General features: G+C 44.3%; 1 protein-coding gene across 1 annotated transcript in view; it reads left to right on the top strand.

Annotated features, from left to right (window-relative positions):
- Positions 1–6,552: 6,552 nt before the first annotated feature.
- The window catches only part of Sptb (spectrin beta, erythrocytic), a 125,395-nt gene continuing 121,663 nt past the window's right edge, over positions 6,553–10,284 (top strand). The window contains exon 1 of the mRNA XM_048362703.1: positions 6,553–7,155. The gene's annotated coding sequence lies outside the window, so the exon portion shown is untranslated. The remainder of the gene's footprint in view (positions 7,156–10,284) is intronic.

Genomic DNA, 10,284 nt, shown 5'->3' with positions numbered 1-10,284 from the left:
GTACTTAAGAGTGGGTGTTAGAAGTGGGGATAGCTCAGAGGTAGAAGGCTTACCTAACACATTCAAGGCCACTGAGTTTTTTTGCACTGCAAAGAAAATAGTAAATGAATAATTAAACAAAGTATCAGCATCAAAGCAACATTAACTGAAACTCCTGATAATGTGTTTTGACCTACCTTCTTGTTTTGTTTTGTTTTGTTGTGCCAGTACTGAGAACTTGGGCCTTGTATTGTTGCTTGGCTTTTTTTGCTCTAGGCTGGTGCTATATCTTTTGAGCAACACCTCTACTTCCAACTTGTTGCTGGTTAATTGGAGGTAAGAGCTGATCCACTTGTCTGCCCAGGGTTGGCTTCCATCCACCTCAGATCTCAGCCTCCTGAGTAGCTAGGATTGCAGGCATGAGCTACAAGTACCTGGCTCCTTTTTGTGTTCTTAGTCCTGTGTGCTCCAGATTGAGGCATGTTTGGAGTATGGGCAATTGAACAGGGTCACTACTCAAGGGTGAAATCTACAGATGGTACTGAGAGGATAGAGCAAACATCTGAATTGTTAGTGTTTGCTCTGCTTTGTTATGACTGAGACCTTGGAAGATGGGAGGTACTTATTTCAGAGGTAACATGGTGGTATCTGTGAGCACAGCTTTTGCCTACAAATTAAGTATAAGTGTGCTGAGACGGCTGAGGCAACTGAGGATTTGGTGAAATGCAAGTTCACATATTATCAGTTATGTCTCACAGAATATGAGCTTTGTTAGGTAACCTTATGCTAATGTAAGTAGGAAAGTGAATTTCTGAAAGAAAAAAAAAGAACCTCATGAATTTGTATATTTAAGCCAAATAGAAATGACTTGAATTACTCCTTTGGTTTATTTTTAAGATTTCAACCTCTTTTAGTTTCCATGATTTGTTTATTTTTTCACTGACTCATTCACTCACTAGGGTTTTATTGAGTTCATCTTATATATCAAGTACCATGCAAATTGCTGGAAAATTGAAAACTATATCCTGAAAGAAATGGGGAACAAATGGATGACAGGCAGTAGCCAAGTGATAGGATCAGATTTCCTTTTTTGGAAAGCAGACTTTGGTCGCTGTATAGAATGGAAGGAGAGTGAGACTGGAAAATGCAAGAGCCCTTAAGAGACTACAGAAAATGGTCTGAAGCTTCTCAAGGAAAAAAATCTGACCCTCAACCCTCAGCCCCTCTATTATAAATGGTGGACATTTCCAACTGGCATTTCTTCTTTGTCGTTCAAAGTCGTGAAAGATGTGATACCCTATCTATTTCCTCACATGGAATGGAAGTTTCAGCAACGTATCATAAAAATCCATCTTAGCAAAGGGTGAAAAAAGAAACTGTTTGTGGAACCCCAGGCAATATTCTGATATTTCCTATGAATTATAACATTTTTTCTTACTATGTATTATAGTGCTGGGAATTGAACCCAGAGCTTTGGGCATGCTAGTGTCATAACTTCTAGATTTTTTATTCCTGTTTCTTAGTTTGGTGTTTATGTTTTTAGGTAGTTTCAAATATATGTTCTCATTTACAATGCAAGCTGATTTATTTATTTCAAACAAATAGTTATGATTCAGTAGGAATAGGTAGGTATTTTTGTTTGTTTTAGGATTAGTTTAATTCAAGGTACAACATGTTAGTCTAGTATATTATAAGTTTTGGTTAATTGTTTTAATTTATGTTTATTGTTTTAGATTTTATAAATTATAATAATAAACTTTGTAAAACTGTGAACTATATTTACAGACCTTCATATGCCTCTAAATTCAGTACAATCTTATAATCTGAAATTTGTATCTGTCTTCAACTCTGAGAAATCATATTCTACTTTTTCCTTGTCACTGGCTCCATTTAATCTCTTTTCATTCCTATTGTAACCTCTGTTAGACAAATAGTAGCATTAGAGAACACACCTCCATAGCTCTTAACCATTTCCACAAGTTTTCCATCTTTCCTTGCCTTTTGCCTTGCATTTTTGGGAATATGCTTTTGGCTTCTGCTTCCACTAATCCACTCTGCCACTTGTTCTGCTAATCAGCTAATGAATTTTCAACATTAGATACTACTTCAAAAAATGTACCTAAGACTTCCCACTGATTAGTTGCCATGGATCAAATATCCTCTTAAGTCTTGATGAATGAAATTGAATTCACTTAAAATTTATTTCTGTTTCCTTTATTAACTTAGTCTCCTCTGCTATTATTTCTTTCTTCTAGTTGAATTTGGTGTTTCTTTTTGATGGTATCAGTCTCCTGAGCTTCATAAAATGTATGGTGATTTTGATGACCCTGTAATCTTTTTTTAGAGAATGGGTTCTGCTCATCTGGATTATCACAGCCAGTGTTCAGGGACTGGGAATGAGAGACACCAAAGGGTCTCTCTCATTTCTGAGGGCCAGTAGATACCTAACTCTGCTCTGCCAATCAGGTACTAGGATTCCAGTTTCTTTCTTTCCTTCTTTCCTTTCTTTCTTTCTCTCCTTCCTTCCTTCCTTTCTTTCTTTCTTTTACTGGTCAGTCATGGGGCTTGAACTCAGTGCCTGGGCACTATCTTTGAGCTTTTCTTCTCAAGGTTAGTGCTCTACCACTTTGAGCTAGAGCTCCACTTCAGTTTTCTAGTGGTTAATTAGAGATAAGAGTCTCATGGACTTTCCTGCCTGGGCAGCTTTCTGAGTAGCTAGGATTACAGGTATAAGCCACCAGTGCCCAACCTCCCAACTACCTTCTTTATCCTATAGTCAAAAACCTGATATTTAACCTATCAAGGGAGAGGAGGCTCCTCAATGAATTTAATTATTCTGTCGCAGGCACTCCTCTCTTTGTATCCTCCTGCCTAGAAATTCCTTATCTATTCCTTCTTCTGAACCAGTTTTTGTTTTATTTTCTGAATTTTGAATCATATTTCACATCTTTTCTCTATTTCAGGATTTCTTAAACCTTCTTGGATCATTGTTGACCCTTTTTAAAATTGTCTCATGCTTTTGGATTTGTATTTTCTTTACAACATGCCTTTTAAACTAAAATTTAGGTATGAAATTTGCAATGAAACTTGGAAGAGAAGTTAAATGTTCATGCTACATCTATCATCTCCATCTAGCCTTTCTGTATTTTCTTGATCTACTTATTATCAGCTAATATAAACTCATTGTTAGAATTTCAGAGAATGGTCAGGTGTGGGATTCTGCATGCAGAAATCTAAGGCAGAAGGATCAATAAATAGCACAGGCCAGGTTAGGATATAGTCAGGCCTTGTCTCAAAAAATAATAAATAGGGCAGGGAATATGACCTAGTGTAACGTGCTTGCCCGGCATACATGAAGCCCTGGGTTCAATTCCTCAGCACCACATATATAGAAAAGGCCAGCGGGGCTGGGGATATGGCCTAGTGGCAAGAGTGCTTGCCTCATATACATGAGGCCCTGGGTTTAATTCCCCAGCACCACATATACAGAAAACGGCCAGAAGTGGTGCTGTGGCTCAAGTGGCAGAGTGCTAGCCTTGAGCAAAAAGAAGCCAGGGACAGTGCTCAGGCCCTGAGTCCAAGCCCCAGGACTGGCAAAAAAAAAAAAAGAAAAAAAAAGAAAGAAAGAAAAGGCCAGAAGTAGTGCTGTGGCTCAAGTGGTAGAGTGGTAGCCTTAAGCAAAAAGAAGCCAGGGACAGTGCTCAGGCCCTGAGTTCAAGCCCCAGGACTGGCTAAATAAATAAATAAACAATGAAGCCTACCTACCTAACTCATAGAATATGGAAATAAAATAATGAAAATTTCCTATTACATTATATACCTTTAGTGTCCTGTTTTATATATTCTTGGCCTCACCCTCTGATTTCACCTGGACCTGGGTAGACTGTTCTATGAGATCTCCATACCTCAGCATCTCAAGTGTATATCCCTTTCTGGCCCTTGAATTCTTCCAAAGCTGCAGATTGTCTAGGGAACTTGTCAGGGAACGTAGAAGTGTGTAGTATCAACTTGAGCAGGAACATGGCATTGATAGTCCCTTGATGAACAAAGATGCAGGCCAATCTTCCACCTCCTAGTGAATTCTAAGAAGCACCTGTAATCTTGAGGAGGCCCCTGAAGGCTTGACCCCTTGTTGCCCACAACAACTACCTGGATAGTGAACCTTTCCATCAGCTTTTCCTGCTTCCCTCTTCCAATTGCTCATTCCTGCTCTTTGAGATTTGCCCTTCCCCTACATGGCCTATTCTCTCTATTTCTAAATGCCCTCTCTTCCTTTCTCCCTAAGTTCTGATTTATCATTTCACTGTAACTCTATTAGCTGTAAAGCATTTGGGGATGCTGTCAGGATAACAGGATCTGTAGCAAATGAGGTTGTATTGAATTATTTAGCTTTCAGCTAAAGTGGAGATAACTAAAGCAGCTGAGCTGGTTTGTAAAATCTTGGGGGTAATCTGTCTGCTGCTTTGGAGCTTTTATATTAATTTTTTCTTGTGGTTGAAATTATACATTTTAAGGCTCCAAAGAAAAATATGTGTGACTCTTCAGTTTAGTGCCACAAACCTATTGCTAAGAAATTATCTGTTTCCTGTAGCATATAATTATGTAGCTGCAGAGCTGCAATTCTATGGAATCATGAATTTATTTAATAAGTTTATTCACACATGTTTTAAAAAATATAAATACATAATTTCTCTCTTTTTTTTCTTTCAAAATTATAGATCAAGGATTATTACTTGAGATACACAAGAGTTTCAACTTTTGAAGTTGGCCTGCTTTTTTATTAAGTTGTTCTTACCAGAATTTGATTCTTAAAGAATTTACTGTTTTTCATCCAAAAAAGACCTGTTTCTAATACTTCAGCTACAAACAAATTCTTTTGGGGGAGTGGGGGAGGGCAGGATGCTGGGGATTGGATTTGAAGCTTGATACAAGCTCTACAGCTGAGCTACACCCCCAACCCATGCAAATGGATTCTTAAATGTCATCAGCAACAAAGGCTGAGGGAATCACTGCTAATCTAATGGAGGACCATGACTATTCTTGTATCATCTTTCTTATATTACTAGTGTCTCTTGGGAAATGAAGAGGTAATAAGGGCTCGGACAAGAGGTATGGGAGGGGGTGTTCTGGGGCTTTGTAATACCTGGGGAGTTTGCCCCACTCAGCACTTTGCAGTGTCCAAACTGCCACTGTCAAGAAGTGTGAGAGTAGCAAGCAGTGAAATGTCTTTTGCATATAATTCAATGTATAAACTAAAGTTGAACATCTGGCAATTAAACACCCCTTTCCTGATGAACCCTGGAAAACAGCATAATTATACTCCCAAGCAAATAACTCAAGAGTAAAGCTATTCCCTTGTTAGGAATATACCAGGAAACAACAAAATTAAAACTTACTTCTGCTTCTATGCTCTTTTAATCCCTATTGCCAACTTTCCTAATATCTGAGATTGTCTGAGTTGTTGGCTGGTGAGGTTTTCATTGTGTTTGTTTGTGTGAAGTTACTTATTTTTTTCTTTCATTTATTCCCCCTTTGGTTTCTCCCTGTTGTCAATGTTTTTGATTTTGGTATCCTGTGTCTTGTATATATGTTTATCTGATTTGGGGAAGGGAAGGGGAGTTACAAAATGGTGAGACAAAGGACAAAGGGTAAACCAATGTAACAGCAATACTCACAAGACTCTATGTTGGAAATGAAAAATTTTTTTGTCGGTTATAGGGCTTGAACTCAGAGCCTGAGTGCTGTCCCTGAGCCTCTCTGTGCTCAAGGCTAGCCCTCTACCACTTGAGCAACAGCACCACTTCGAGGAAATGAACTTTATAACTTGGGGGGAGAGGGAAAGTGGGAGAAAGCAAGGGAGGGAGTAACACTATTACACAAGAAATGTACTTATCACCTTACTTATGTAACTGTAACCCCTCTGTGCATCACCTTTACAATAAAATTAAATTAAAATTAAAAAAAGAAATCATCCTGGGCACAGCAGGTGTAAAAAAGAGATGAAAGCTACCACCAGGCGTATCGGAAACGTTACGGAGCCACGACCTTGTATGTAACAATGTCAAGAAAACTGACTGCCTTGTAAGCTCTCTGTGTCTCTCTCCTGATCTGACTCAGATGTTTTGTCGTTCCTCCTTGGCACGGTTGGTTCTAGTGTTTCCTCTGGCCTACTGTGCCCTAAGGCTTGCAGTGGGGGGAAGCCCCTAACTCCACCCTCACCCTCGCTCACCCAGAGACCCTGGATGACCAAGATGTGCAGGTGGACGGGTGTGGCCGTAGCCTGTTGATTATGATCCCTGCAGGGTGCGAGCCCGTGGGACTGCAGGCTGTATGCTGGCGGCATGGCCCGGTTCAGCCTGGTTTGCAGACAGCAACCTACGACACCAAACTGGCAGGCTGGGGGCGGGGGCCGCGGGCCCAGTGCCCACCCCCTGCGCTCCCAGCGTCTGCTCTCACCACCAGCCGGGAGATGCCCGCCCGGGAGCGCGCTTTCTAACACACCAACCCCCGGGAACAATCTGTCCCTGCCAACCAATCAATCGCAACAGGGGCTCACTTGCCCCGAGCCCAGCCGCAGAGCCCACCCTACCGCCTAAGCGTGTCTTTTAAATGCATTTTGAAAAACCGGATGGTGTGCAGTGAGGACGCAGGGCGGGAAAGGCTGGAGGGCTTCTTTCCACCGCCAGGCTCGCACTCGGGGCGCACGAAATTAGGCCTGAGCCGTGGAGTCGAGCCCCCTTCCCGCCGCAGGGGGCTCGAGGTGGCGCGGAATCCGGGGAAGGGAGAGACGATGGGGACGCCTGGGGTTCGGGCGGCCAGCCGGGTAGCAGAGGCTCGCCCCGGGAGCCGGCCAAGGCCCGGCAGGTGCCCCCGGGCACCGAAGCTGATTGGCAGGTGCGGGAGTGGGTGGGGAAGGCGGGGGCTGGGCCTGGCGCTGCGGGAGGCTGCGGCCCCGCCTCCCCGCCCCCGCCGCGGGACTATCTGGTCCCGGCAGCAGCGATGTCCCCCGGCAGGAATGTCCCTCCTCAGATAATGTTATTTATATCTCTGGGCGGGTCCGTGGCTCGGCAGCACCAGGCGCCCGGCGGCCGCTGTGCCAGGAGCCCCGCGCTGCCCTCCTCCCCCTGCGCCGCCGCCCCGGGGCTCGGGGTGGCCGCCGCTTCAGCCCCCGCGCAGGTGAGTCCGGACAGGGCCAGGCGGGTGCGGGTGCGGGTGCGCCAGGCGCCAGCGAGCGCTGGGGAGCGCTGGGCCCAGGGGGCCGGGCACGCGCGGGGGGTCCTGGGGCCCGGGTGGGGGCCTCGCCCCAGGTGCCGGGCGTGGAGCCAGAGGGGTGCAGGGCCTGGGAGGCCCGAGTGGCTGCCGAAACCATCGGGCTGGGGCGCGGGAACTCGCGTGAGCTTCCAAGGCTCTTGTGGCGCCGGGCGCTAGCTTTGGAGAGCCGGCTCCTGAAGAGTCAGTCCGGGGGCGCTGGGAGCGCGGGGATGAAGTGCGTGTTCTTGGCCGCCTCCTCCAGGACCCTCTCCCGGGAGTCACGGGGGTCCTGCCTCTAGCAGGTCCCAGCTCCGCGCTGGCTCCTCTGTCTTGGTTACCCGGCGTCTCAGCCCTGGGGCGACTCAGATCCTCTTCTGGAACTTGGCTGCGCGCTGCCCCGGTCGCCCAGCGCCCGGGCGGGGACGACAGGGCTGGGCAGCCACAGGGGCCGAGCCTCCAGGCGCGGAGTAGACGTGCAGAGTGACCCGGAGTGGATAACAAACATCCCGGTGCCCTCTCGTACTTAGAGGACTCCTATCCTTCCTCTCCCAGAGTTCCTCCCCTCCTCCAAGCGTCTACAGTCCACTACTCCCACTTGCCCGCCAGTTCTTCCACTTTGAACAACTCGGCCCCCCAGAAACAGCAGAAAGTGGGAGAAATAGGAGCTTCAACACAATCCTCAACTCCCACCAATTCATCTAGGTCTTCGAATGGGGGGCGGGGGAGGGAAGGAGCTACCAGGCTCAGGCTCGAGTACTGTTTCCTTTGACCCCAAGCCTCAGGTAGGGCCTTGATTTATAGCCTATTAATATCCAAAACACTGTTTTCAGTGCCAGGAGATGCCAGGATAATAACACCCTTCACTCACTGAAAGAAAACAGAAAGAAGCCACTTTTTTTTGTGTGTGTGTAAAATTTTAGGTGCATCTGATTGGGGGTGGGGTGGGAGAATGGTAGTGACAGCCTTTGTCTGAGAACTTCTGTGGGGAGAGACGAGGCTGTCACCTCAAAGTAGGTAGCAGCCATGCAAAACTCATGCCCGTGGCTGTCACTCTGTGTACTTCAGTATCTAAGGAAGGTGATTTAGTTAACTCTGTAATGAGAGGAGTCTGCAGATCAGAAATTGTAGGCACCTCCAAACAGTTCATGAGTGTATTTCATGAGTGTCACAGATAGTTCAAAATTTAATGACAGGTAACCCTCTTCAACTCCCCCTTCCCCTCCCCAATCATTGCTACTATTGTGATGCAGGGCAGGTTATTTTCTGTTCCAGCATCCCACTGTGTGCTTTGCTATGAACTCTGGTTTGCAGAAAGCCTTGGAAAACTCCTACATGTGCAAACCATTTGTTAATGTGTGGGGAATGTTCACCACCCAGCACAGCTGTGAAATTGCCCACCAGGCTTGTGGATTTGCTAACACAAACAGAAGTAGACTTACCTTGAAAACCCAAGCAGCCTTTAAACAAACTGACTGCAAAGGTGGGTCATTTATACAGAATTTTGAAAGCACAGTTGCAAGACAGATATACCCTGTATGATGAAGACATGACCCCTTGGCTATTTCTGAGCTTTATCAGTGACCCAGTAACAGTGGTTGGGGATGAGCCAGTCCTGTTTAAGGCATGGAGTCCACTTGTCTAATTGAAATCACCCCAAAACTCCCAGGCATCTAAGCCGGGCCTTGTAACACAAGTATATCAGGTTTTCCTGGGTTCCTTGCCCAGCAGGGAGCTGGGATGCCACCCTTTTCTTTGGTCATTGCTTCTTCCAGATGTCCTGAAGGTGTTCTGTATCACAGTAGCTCAGGGGTAAAGGAATGGCAAGAGGCAGGCACCTATTTGGGATCACATTTGGCAAAATAAAAGTGACTATTTCAGGCAAAGTAGGTGTGAAAGAATTTTGACCTGAAGGTTTGGTAAATAAAATTGAGAATACTTTCACTTATTCTTTTACAAACTCGCTAGTGGCTAGCTTAGTGCCTGGCTGGTAGTGGATCTGAAGTTAATCTTTGTTGAATGAATGAGTGTTTGTAGTTTTCTTTATATTATCCTTTTTAATGATGACATTAATTTTGCTTAAGGTAGTCATATTAATAGTATTTTAAAAGTGAGGAGATAGGTTCAGGGAACTAAATCTGTAATATTACATAGCTGATGAGAGACTGGGCCAGGATTCAAACTCAGCTGTTTGATTCTACTGTCTTAGTAAGGATAGACACTCAGCAGGGAATATAGAAGTATACTTTGGAAAGATTCGGTTGTAATATTCTTTTACTTTCACAATCTTTGTATCACAGAAGCTGAAAAGTATTGTCAAGGACAGTATTGGGCATTTATTTGCCGAGAGGTTTTTTTAGCCTTGCCCATTATTTTCAGGTCATTGTTTCAAGGACAGAATTGTAATTTTGGCAGTGGTTAAAGCATGGATTTTTTTAAAAAAAGAGATTTTCCTTTCAGTCCTGGAAGTGGCCAGGAGGGCTCGATGATGCAAAGGGACAGTGTGACAAGACAGAGGATGACTATAAAAAATTCATAGGGCAAATACGACTGGAGTTAGAAGAGGCTCTAGAGGTCACCGAATCCAGCCTTCTGTTTATGTAGTTGCTTGCTTAAAGGTGAGACCTAGCTACAGACCATCTCATCATTTATGTGTTTTCCATACTTCTTATCATTCTAGCTCATTTCTTTGTTGTCTCTCTTTTAAGACCAACGTGATTGATTTACTGAAGTTCTGTCTAATCAAACCATTGGAACTGTTTCTTTTTCTTTTGGGGGAGATTATAAGAGGACATACTTTAATAACTAATAAATCTATAAAGAGGAAAAGAAATGGAAAATATATTGAAGGTAAACAGGAGTGAGGACATTTGTGATCATTAAATGTTAAACTGTCCTATAAGCTCCCCATTGCTTCTTAGGTGTACAAATGTATACCTTATTATACAACAGGCACACTACTATCTAGAGACAGTACGACGTTGATTTATTTTATGCTGGTACTGAACTCAGAGTCTTGGTGCTGTCCCTGAGATTTTTTTGTTTGTTTGTTTGTTT

This window comes from Perognathus longimembris, chromosome 14, assembly GCF_023159225.1.
Source record: "Perognathus longimembris pacificus isolate PPM17 chromosome 14, ASM2315922v1, whole genome shotgun sequence".
NCBI lineage: Eukaryota > Metazoa > Chordata > Mammalia > Rodentia > Heteromyidae > Perognathus > Perognathus longimembris.
Note: the sequence above shows the minus strand (reverse complement) of the source record. Positions and strands in the feature narration are given on the sequence as shown.